At 38.2% G+C, this 10,697-nt stretch overlaps 1 pseudogene; it reads left to right on the forward strand.

The window, feature by feature from the left end:
- Positions 1-5,279: 5,279 nt before the first annotated feature.
- Positions 5,280-5,463, forward strand: LOC129236576 (U2 spliceosomal RNA; annotated as a pseudogene).
- Positions 5,464-10,697: the final 5,234 nt, after the last annotated feature.

Genomic DNA, 10,697 nt, shown 5'->3' on the forward strand with positions numbered 1-10,697 from the left:
GACGGGTCGAATTTAGCACTTCCTTATTCGTTGATATTTATTTTCCTGGTCCAACGCAGAACAAGCGAAAACTTTTAATGGACACGACGAACTCGATTCTTTTATACGGATGCGAAATATGGGCAGATTCGCTAAAGGTGCAATCTCGGTCGGAAAACTCTGCAATCTGTGCAACGCACCTGCGCTCTCAGAGTGACTTCATCTACCAGAACAGTATCTGAAACAGCGGTTTTAGTTATCAGCGGAACCATCCCTATAGAAATTCTAGCATAAGAGCGCAAACGGAAATGGGAGGCAAATATCGCAGGAATCTCAGTACCACGCTTCTCCGATATTAGAGTTCAAACGCTCACACTTTGGCAGGCAAGATGGAATTCTGAACAGTACGGTAGATGGACAGCGAGACTAACACCCGATCTAAAAAAGTGGGTAGAAAGAAAGCACGGTGAGGTTAACTATTACCTCACACAGTTTTTGTCCCGACATGGGTCCTTTCGTAAGTATCTGTGGCGAATGGGAAAAGTGAGCCAACCAAACTGCATATATGGAGATACTGAGTATGATGATGCGGAACACACCTTCTTTAAATGCGAGAGTTGGAACATAGAGAGAACAGGTTTGCAACGAGGTATTTGTGTATTTACACCTGAAGAAATTATCGACAAAATGATGATAGTCGAAGAAAAATGGAATGCTGTCGCACATTTTGTGGAGGATATTAATCGAAAAAAGAAGCGTGAAATGGAAAGTTATGGTGAAGAGCATTGAGCATAGGTTTCTCAAAATAGGCGACCCTGGACGCAGTGTGAGTAAGTAAGTGTCGCCGTCTTGGCTCTCTACCCTCGAAACAATGCGGATGCAGTCCCGGGGTGGAGGGAAAAATCCAAGAGAAGAGGAGGGATATTTTTAGTGGAATCACCACACACGTAGTAGCGACGGTTATTACGAGGGGTGCCTTTTATATTTCGAGATTTGGCAACCTTGGTGTTGCAATCTGTCAACTGACAGCTGTATCGCAAAGTTTGACATTTTTTGGCTTTTACGTACTCAGAACGTTCTGAAATATCAGCGCTATTTGTATTGTTTACAGTAACTTAAAAGATTCATCTCGGTCCAAAAATGGAATTAAATTGTGAATATTTTCGTGCGATTATTTTTTATAACTTTCGACGTGGATTAACTCAGCAACATTGTATGGATGAACTTAATTCATTTTTTGGCGATGAAGCTCCATCAAGGATCAGTGTTTATCGATGGTATGGTGAATTCAATCGTGGTCATAGTTCACTCCAAGACGAATTTCGTGAAGGTCGTCCAAAATCAGTTGTTGTTCCGAAAACCATTGATGCTGTGCGCGAACTGATATTGCAAGATCGTCATGTGACCTATCGTGAGATTGAGACAATCTTAGGCATTAGTGGGACCAGCATACATTCAATATTGCATAAACATTTGACTGTCAAAAAAATTTGTTCGCGTTGGATCCCACACAATTTGTCAATCGCTCAAAAAAAGGCTCGTGTCGATTGGTCGAAGGAAATACGATCGCGGGGCTTCGAAACTCGTCTATGACATCGTGACAGGTGATGAATCATGGATTTACGCGTATGAGCCCGAAAGTAAACAGCAGTCGACTGTATGGATGTTTCAAGATGAGCCAAGTCCAACAAAAGTTGTTCGCGCACGAAGCACTTCCAAGCAAATGGTCGCCTGTTTTTTCGGAAAAACTGGACATGTCACAACCGTACCACTAGAACAACGCAGAACAGTAAATTCTGAGTGATACACAACCATTTGTTTGCCAGTTGTCTTCCAAGAAATTAGGAAAAACAATCGCCAAAGACGGATCACTCTTCACAAGGACAATGCGAGCTCTCACACATCGGCTCAAACAATTGCATTTTTGAGCACCCAAAACATCGAATTAATGGGTCATCCGCCGTATAGTCCTGACTTGGCACCGAATGACTTCTTTTTATTCCCGTACGTAAAAAACAAACTGAGAGGTCAACGTTTTTCGACACCTGAAGAAGCGGTTGCGACATTCAGAATGCATGTTTTGGAGGTACCTCATTCAGAGTGGCAAAAGTGCTTCGAAAATTGGTTCAAACGCATGCAAAAGTGTATAGATCTTCATGGAGAATATTTTGAAAAACAATAAAGTGATTTTCGATGATTAAAATGTGTTTTTGTTCTCTAATCCCGAAATATAAAAGGCACCCCTCGTATGTGGTGCGAAGGCATTTTTAACCCAACCTCACCGCCAAAAAAAAAATATTTATTTTGCTAAATATTACTACTTTCAGCGGAAAACATCGTTTTTCTCTACTTTTTTTATATAAAAAGGTTTACGAAATTCATTTTTTTAAGTACAAGGTGGCGCAAAATTATTCACCCTACCGGGAGATTTTCAATTTTTCCAAATGGCAGGCAAGTGATCCAATTTCAAAAGACCAAATAAAGATTTCCATCACTCAAAATCATTTTGTGTTTATTTAGTACAAAAAGTGATTCAAAAACAAAGGTTGTTTTTTAAGTGCTCGAGAACTTAAAGTGAGTATACAAAACAGAAATATAATATTTTTGGAATGAATTTTTTTATTATAATCTGGTAGATAATTTCATAGCATTTTTTTTTTTAATATGATATCCGCGCCGCGGCTACGAATTTCTTGGCTCCTTCGCTCAATGACCACTTCGCCAATTTGTGACCACTTTTTCCAATAAATCTAAATCAGCCCAATCAGCCAAAATGTGACGCAAACGTTGGTCATTTGGCTTCAATTCTTGCACGAGCTGTATTTTATGCGCATGTAGCGCAAGATTCTTAAGTAAAATTTTCCACGTAGTTGAAGGACAAAGGCCAAAAAGTTGAAAATGACGAGTAATCAACATTTCGGCGTCTCCTTCTAGATTTCGCTCTAGGAACTTCGCCAACAGATTTATTTTCTCATTCTTTGCATTCATCCACTATTTCTAAAAGTCCAACCTGTTTCTGCAGTAGATTTTTTGTAACTTTTTTTGTTTTAATTTTGTTGAATTTCTGGTCATACATAATAAATACCTGACTTACACTTTTCTCCAAAAAAAACAAAAATGTTGCAAAATGTTAAAAGAGATTTTTTATAAATAACTAAAATTAAAAATAAGGAAGCGCGAAATTCATTTTAGAGCTATGCGCTCATGGATTTTTTTCTTTAGTATTTCCAATAAAATGCTTAAGTCCTCAAAACGCACTCGAGTAAAAAACTTACCCGCCCTAATGCACACACACACCTGAATATAGATTTAATGGTACACTCGATAAAACTAGAAGTAGTACAAAGCCATGTATACATTTATGCGTATGTTTGTATGTACTCGCATGAATGAATGTGTGAATGTACGTTTATGTTTGTGTGTATGTATGAACGTACGCAAATACTGGCAAACTAGAAATAAATGCTCATGGAATGTACCAACTTAAATGTCCATTAATTTTGAATTGATTGATAGAGCCGACACATAATCACAATATAAATAAATTTTTACTAAACTGCAGCCTTTCTACTTGTTTTTCAACGAATTGCCCGATGGTTTTGTCGGCTTCGTATTTTTTTGTTGCTATGTTGTGCTATGTACGTGTGTATGTAGGTATGCATGTAGTAATTAAAATACCATAAATATTAATTAGTTTTAACGGAAATATGTTTTCATGGAATTTATTCGCCATTTTTGGGATTTTAACATTTTTAATTTTATTAAATTTTTTATGACCACATTTTTACACTCACACACAACAAAATATGGTACATACATATGTCTGTGTCTATTTTAAAATTGTACAAAACGCTGACTCAAGTTTTAAGAGTAAAGCTGCGTTTGCTGACAACACCTACTCTAATAATATATATACATAAGTAACGTTTCCGACGGAGCCTACTTTTGTGTTTGTCGCCGCTCCCGTTTTCAAGCGCCAAAACACTTGTCAAATCAAATCCCATACAAATGTCATAATCCAAACTTATTTCAAACCCATTTCATCTTTGGCAGCGCATTTCTGTTGGATTTACTTAGTTGGAAACAGTTGGCAATTCTCTCAAACCCAAAACCTGCAACGCCAGATTGGTATTATGAAGAAGCTCGGTTATGTTTTTGGCTTAGGTTTTTATGGGGGTTACATGCAAGGATGATAAATCACCAAGTGTGGTCATCCGAAGCAGCATTGTGAGTTTAACTTGGGCTGCCACGTCACCGGGGATTCGTCAGCAGAATACATAGATACGCATTCATGCACTCGTCCAATCAGTCGTTGTTCAGTCGGGTTCAAACGACAACGATATAACATAAGTGGGGCTGCGTTGTTAGCAAATCTCAATTGTCGTTGAAGTCATTTAACAGCTGTTGAGGTCATGCGACTGTTCGTTCACTGAAAATTTATTTATTTATTTATTTTGCATGTTTAGTTTGTGAAACAATAATTTCTTACAGACTAATTAACAAATTATATTTAAAGTAAAAATTGTTTTAGGCAAAGAAAAATCAAGCGATAGATGTTGAGATTTGGTTAAATTCGCAAATAGCCTGTATACCTGAGATTTTACTAAAAAAATTTGAAATTTGTATGAAATTTTTTGGGAATTTTATAAATCTTGTACAAAATGTGAAAATTGGTTTAAATTGGCCTTTACGATAGAACTAACTATATTTTGGGCGGCCGCCGTAGCCGAATGGGTTGGTGCGCGACTACAAATCGAAATTCACAGAGAGAACGTCCGTTCGAATCTCGGTAAAAGATCAAAATTAAGAATAAACATTTTTCTAATAGCGGTCGCCCCTCGGCAGGCAATGGCAAACCTCCGAGTGTATTTCTGCCATGAAAAGCTCCTCATAAAACAAAAATATCTGCCGTAATAAGTAATAGAAAAAAAAATATTAAGTCAAAAAATAGTCAAAACTTTGTCGAAAAGCTAAGATGCTGGTTTTTGAAGTGAAAACTTCTTTAGAATCGTTGGGAGTGATTTGAGGAAAAGTGAAACGAAAAAGCGACCCTCTTGGCTACGAAGCGTTATATTATATGTTGATGTAAAAGTAGCGACGAACTAAATAAAAATAACTTTTATTTTTTCTTGTGATTCGAACCAAGGATTTTGGATCGGAAGCTCACATTGCTAGTCGCTCGGCTACCGCGCCATGCTGTCGTCGCCGGCCTAAAAGTTATTTAGTTACGAAGCGTTATATTATATGTTGATATAAATAATTTTTGTGAGCGTGTAATTCTCAAAAGGTTTATTAGGTTTATTATTTAAAATGTATTGACTAGGTAGTGTGGTTATCAGCTTAACATCTGATAGATCCTCCATCGGAGGACAACAAATGTTAAACTGACTTTTGGAAATGGGCGGAGTGTTTTAGGGGCTTGTTCCACCTCTGCCACGGGTTGGCCCGGTATTGCAGTACCGCCGGGATTTCGGCCATGAATAATAAATACAAGAAAAAATATACTAATACATTTAGCTTTGGTGGGAAGAGACATAAATTTTTATATGAATACAAGTAGACGAAAATGGAAGAAATTTGCAAGTCTGTTTCTTCGGTCCGTTTGGGTATTTTTTTTGACAACATCGAAACCAAAGTATTTGTATCATATTTTAGCTATCATAAGCCACTCGTATCATTTGTTGAAATTGAAAACATTGAGGATGAATAATAATAAAATGAAGAAAATAAAATATGAACTTTAGAGCAATATTATAATGAACCTATAATTATCCCGCTCCTAATGCTGCTTTCGTCTTATTCTCTTTCAGTTTGTCTTACGGAAGGTTTCACTTTTATCCCGTCTAACCGTTAGACTGGTATTTTTTTTTTCTCGCGTACTGTAGGGTATATGAGGGGAACGATATGAAGTGTTACCAACTTCACTCTGCTTGTATCTGTAAAACAGCTCATGACATCAACGTCAAAATTGTTCTAAGGACAGTTCAATATATTCTTTATAAGCCATCAAAAGCATTTGCGTCTTAGTTTTGTTGAATTTTTTTTTCTGTGATGGAATTCAAACGTAATAGTGTGCTGCCGTATATTTGGCTGGAAAATCACAACCAGCCATTGTTCGTGAGCTCAGTCACCTCAAATGAATAAAATGTTTGCGTATCGCACTATAAAACGTTACAGTGATACTGGTAGCATTGCAAAACGCTATGGAGGTGGACTAAAAAAACCGCAACAATGCCAGAAATGGTTCGGAAAGTGAAGGCTTGACTTGAACGAAATCCACGTCGAAGTGGAAGAAAAATTGTCAAAGAACTAAATATCGCAAGACAGCATTCGACGCATATTGAAAAATGAGCTCAAGGTCAAGGCTTACAAGTTCCAAAAAGCACACGATATTTCACCCCAGCAAAAAAAGGTTCGGTGCGAAAGAGCAAAGGAGTTGTTGCGCTTGCACGAACGTGGCGAATTTCCTAACATTGTGTTTTCTGATGAAAAAAAATTCCCAATTGGGCAGTTGATAAACACTCAAAACGATCATGTTTTCTTGGCCGAACGCTCATACGAGAATTTGAGCCTACGTATGGCCACTCGAAGCAATTTCCCATCGCAAGTAATGGTTTGGGCCGCAGTGACCGCTGATCGACGCTCTTCAATCGTTTTTATCGAGCCTGGTGTCAAAGTTGCGACTTATTATCGGGAAAATGTCGGAAATTTCGATCATAGACCATGGACGTTCCAACAGGACTCGGCACCGTCTCATAAAGCTCGTGTGAACCAAGAATGGTTAAAAAATCATGTTCCCCCTCTTCATTTCGTCCACACAATGGCTTTCGAATTCGCCAGACGCAAATGCGATGGACTATTCCATCTGGTCCATTTTGGAGAGCAAGGTGAGCACTAAAAAATATGCCAGTATGGATGCGCTGAAAAAAGCGATTATACTAGAATGGGCCAAAATACCTCAAGATCACATTCGTGCAGCAAGCAACTCATTTTTTGACCGTTTGAAGGCTATAGTCAAGGCAAAAGGTGATCATATCGAGCTAAAGTGAATATATGTTAAAATTGTAACCATTTTTGAACAAATTTGTCTTTGAAATCAATAAAAACTAATTTCGCACAAAAAAGTTATGGTGTTTTGAATAGGTAAAACTTCATATCGTTCCCCCTGTATATTTATATCATTTATTTACTTAAAATAATAGAAGTGGGTTTTCTTGAAAAACAAAAAAAAACACGTTTCCTTTTCCTCTTGATTTTATATTTCATATTTGATATATTTTTTCGAATTTCTATGCTTCATTTTTGCTGTATTTAAGCGCATATGTGTATACATGCACACACGCCCAAACATACATAAATGAATTGAGACTACCACAAGTATCAGTCATCGTAAAATTCGAGTATAAAAAATATGAATTTAATTTAATTCTTTTTTTCTTCTTCTTTTTTTGCTTCTCTGCAATAATTTTCCACTTCCAGTGTCGTCACCGTCCATGTCCACTCAGACATTTAATTATATGTGTGGCTCTGTGTTTATTAGCGCTTTGAAAGCAAATGTTTTTTATTTTTATGTTTTATGTTTTTTGTTGTTTTTTTTCGTTTATTGTTATTTAACGCATTTCGTACGTATTTTATGAGGCCATAAAATTACTCGTAGAATTTCGACACACTGCCACACAAACACATTTCAGCAAATGCCGACAAATAAACGCGCTCCCAAGCAAATATTTGACTGCTGTGTTAGAGCTTCTTTACTCAAACTGCACTCAGATTTGATAAGGCATCAGGGGCAGCGGCATCGGCAGCGCCATCGAATGCTCGTTGCTTGCAGTTGAGTTTAAATCCATTATTAACATAAAGAAAACACAATGGCTGGAATGAGGAGAAGCGGGGCGAAGTAAAAAACTGCTGGCCTTTTGATGTTTCTTTGTGGAATTATGTAGCTATGCACACGCATGTGTGTGTGTGTGTGTGCATATTATTGTTGTCAGTGCGTTGTTTGCCGGTTTAAATGGCTTATTTCTTGCATTAGGCACTGCGAACGAAATACTTGACATTTTTAAAGTATGTAGCGTTTATTTTGTTTTTGCTTTTGTTTTGCTAAAGACATTTATTTCGGCAAAATGATTTAAGTGAGCAAAGACAAAAAGTAAGATAATAAAAATAAAATTAAGTATGTACACACACACACATATACGTATACATTTGTAGGTATTAAGGTACATATAAAAGAAAATCCCAGGCAAGAATCTCAATGACTTCTGGTCGCGACAATTTCTGCAAATCCTTATTACGTTGGCTTCTGCTGCCATTTACGTGATTATTCTTTTTTTTTGTTTTTTTTTTCTTTGTGCTGCCGTTTTTTTGGTTTTGTTTCGAGCTTTTTGCTGATAATGTTGTCGTCAATGGTGTTGTCGACGGCAGACAACGTGTGGGTTATCAACTGTGTATTCTTGGTTTTATTATTATAAGTGTGTGCATGTGTATGTGTGTGCGTGTGTGTACATATTTGGCCACTTTGTTATTATGATTGTTTTAATACTTAGCTGCCACGTCTGAGTTTTTTTGTTTTTGTTTTTGTTTTTTTGGTATTGTTGTCGTTGTCATTTTTATTTCTCAAACGTACAAAAATATGCTGAAAAGAACAGTTTGGTCGTCATTATATTCTTCCCGTCAGCCGGATTTCATGTTGCAACCACTTCGCTCCGCTTCAGCTTGCTTCTGCCACTGACTATTTCTCTTCATCACTAGCGTTTTTCTTGGATATAAAATTCTTATGTTTTCTTTCCTGACGACTTTCAGCTGTAGCTGATTTTGTTGTTTCCCTGGAATAGCACACATACGCATGCATATTTGATTAACTCAATGGCAGACAAGGCAAAAACCACATCAACCGCAGCCCATAAACACACACACATTCACATATTCACACTTAAGTATCTACATATGTTTGTATGCATGCGGCCATATGCATTATTCAAGTATTTAAAAGATTTTCGGAAGTAGCAACAAACATCAGGCACTGAGTTTTATGAATATCGAACTTGAATACTTGAAAACTGTACACAAAAACACTATTAACGTCACGATTTGAAGCTGTGTACTTGAAAACACATATGCATGCACATAACACATACATAAGCGCATAAGAAGTGAGTACAAAAAGTAAGGTGACCTCTTAAATTTCGCAGGCAATGGTACATACCTAGTTCTGCCATAAGTTCTGTTACAAGCTAGGTCCGTTATAGATATGAAATTATAATACTTTTTTGAGTAAAGTTATTTTTATTTAATCAAGTAGGTTAGGCAGCCCTAGCTTAGGGCACATTTGGACAAATATTCAAAATTGGTCCGTTGTGATGCCTTACAGGGGAGAGGAGAAATAAGAAGTGAAGGAAAAAGGAGCCTTGGGATTAGAGAAGGTGATGACCATGCATTTACGACGACAGCTGGTTTACGTTCGTAATTAGCCGGAACAAGCTATTGATGAACTTCACCAGATTTATAATATTTAGATCCGCTATATACGCAGGCGTAGCAAAAAAATGAGAGCCCAGATGTCTAAATCTTTGCCAGATGAGAGCAGGGCAGCTGAGAAGAAGGTGTTGAGATGATTCCAACTCGTCCTCAAGACAGCTTCTACAGAACGGACTTGAGGCAATCCCAAGTCTCACCGCATGAACACCTAACGGACAATGTGCGGTAAGGATACCCACCAAATTCGAGACCTTTGTTAGCCTTAGGACTTTCATCGAGCGTCGCCGATCTACCCGTGGCCAGAAGGATCTCGTGACCTTGCACATTTGCGCTCACTGAGTTGACTCGAGACCCATCTTTCCAGGAGTAGACCACAGGTTCTTAAAGGAACCCCAATCCTCTCATTTCGCGACGAAACCGTCTCCAAGTAAATATTAAAGCAAAAAATTCAATTTTCAAGCCTTCACAGCCATTCTGCCATTGCAGCACGCACGGTTCCCATGGGTATTGAGGCCGCTGCTCGAACCAAAGCTTGTTTGAGACTCTCCAAATTTCTGTGAGCTCTGCAACAAGGCATGTTCTCCAATTCTGACCACAAACTGTAGTTCAATGGAATCAGATCTGGACTTCCACACGGCCAATCTTCTGCGGCTATGAATCCAAGCCACTGGGTTGTTTAGCCACTGCTGGGTGGTTTTTGCTCTGGGTTCTAGCGGAATCTTGCTGGAAGATCCAACGCTCTCCATTGAAGGGAGTACTACTCAGCTGCTTCACGACGCCATCTAAGACAGCTTCCTGGTACACTTTTGACCCGACCTTAACCCCTTTTTCGCAGAAGGAGATGTAACGCCTTCACAAGACACCCCCACAAAACCATTACGGGGACTGAATGGTGGCCACGCTGAACCCTTGGAACAACATTTTTGCGTCTTCAGAAGTTTTAGCTTAGATTTTGTCGTTTTTTTTTTTTGTTCTCATTAAAAACTTCTTCGACGGTGGCAGTTTTCTCATCTGTGAAAAGAATATTTTCATCACCGTTGACCGCGTGCCACCGAAGAAGCTGCTTGCATCTGTCGAGTCTAGTTTTCTTCAAGCGCGTTATCAAAAGATGACCAGTTGAGCGACGGAAGGTTTTCATGTGGAGTTCATCTCTAATTAGTCTTGGCATGGCTCTGGTCGATACATTCATTTCCCTGGACATGATTTTCTGCTTTCTAAGGGCATTTCAGCGAATTTTTCCT

The sequence above is a fragment of the Anastrepha obliqua genome, chromosome 1 (assembly GCF_027943255.1).
Source record: "Anastrepha obliqua isolate idAnaObli1 chromosome 1, idAnaObli1_1.0, whole genome shotgun sequence".
NCBI classification, from domain to species: Eukaryota; Metazoa; Arthropoda; class Insecta; order Diptera; family Tephritidae; genus Anastrepha; species Anastrepha obliqua.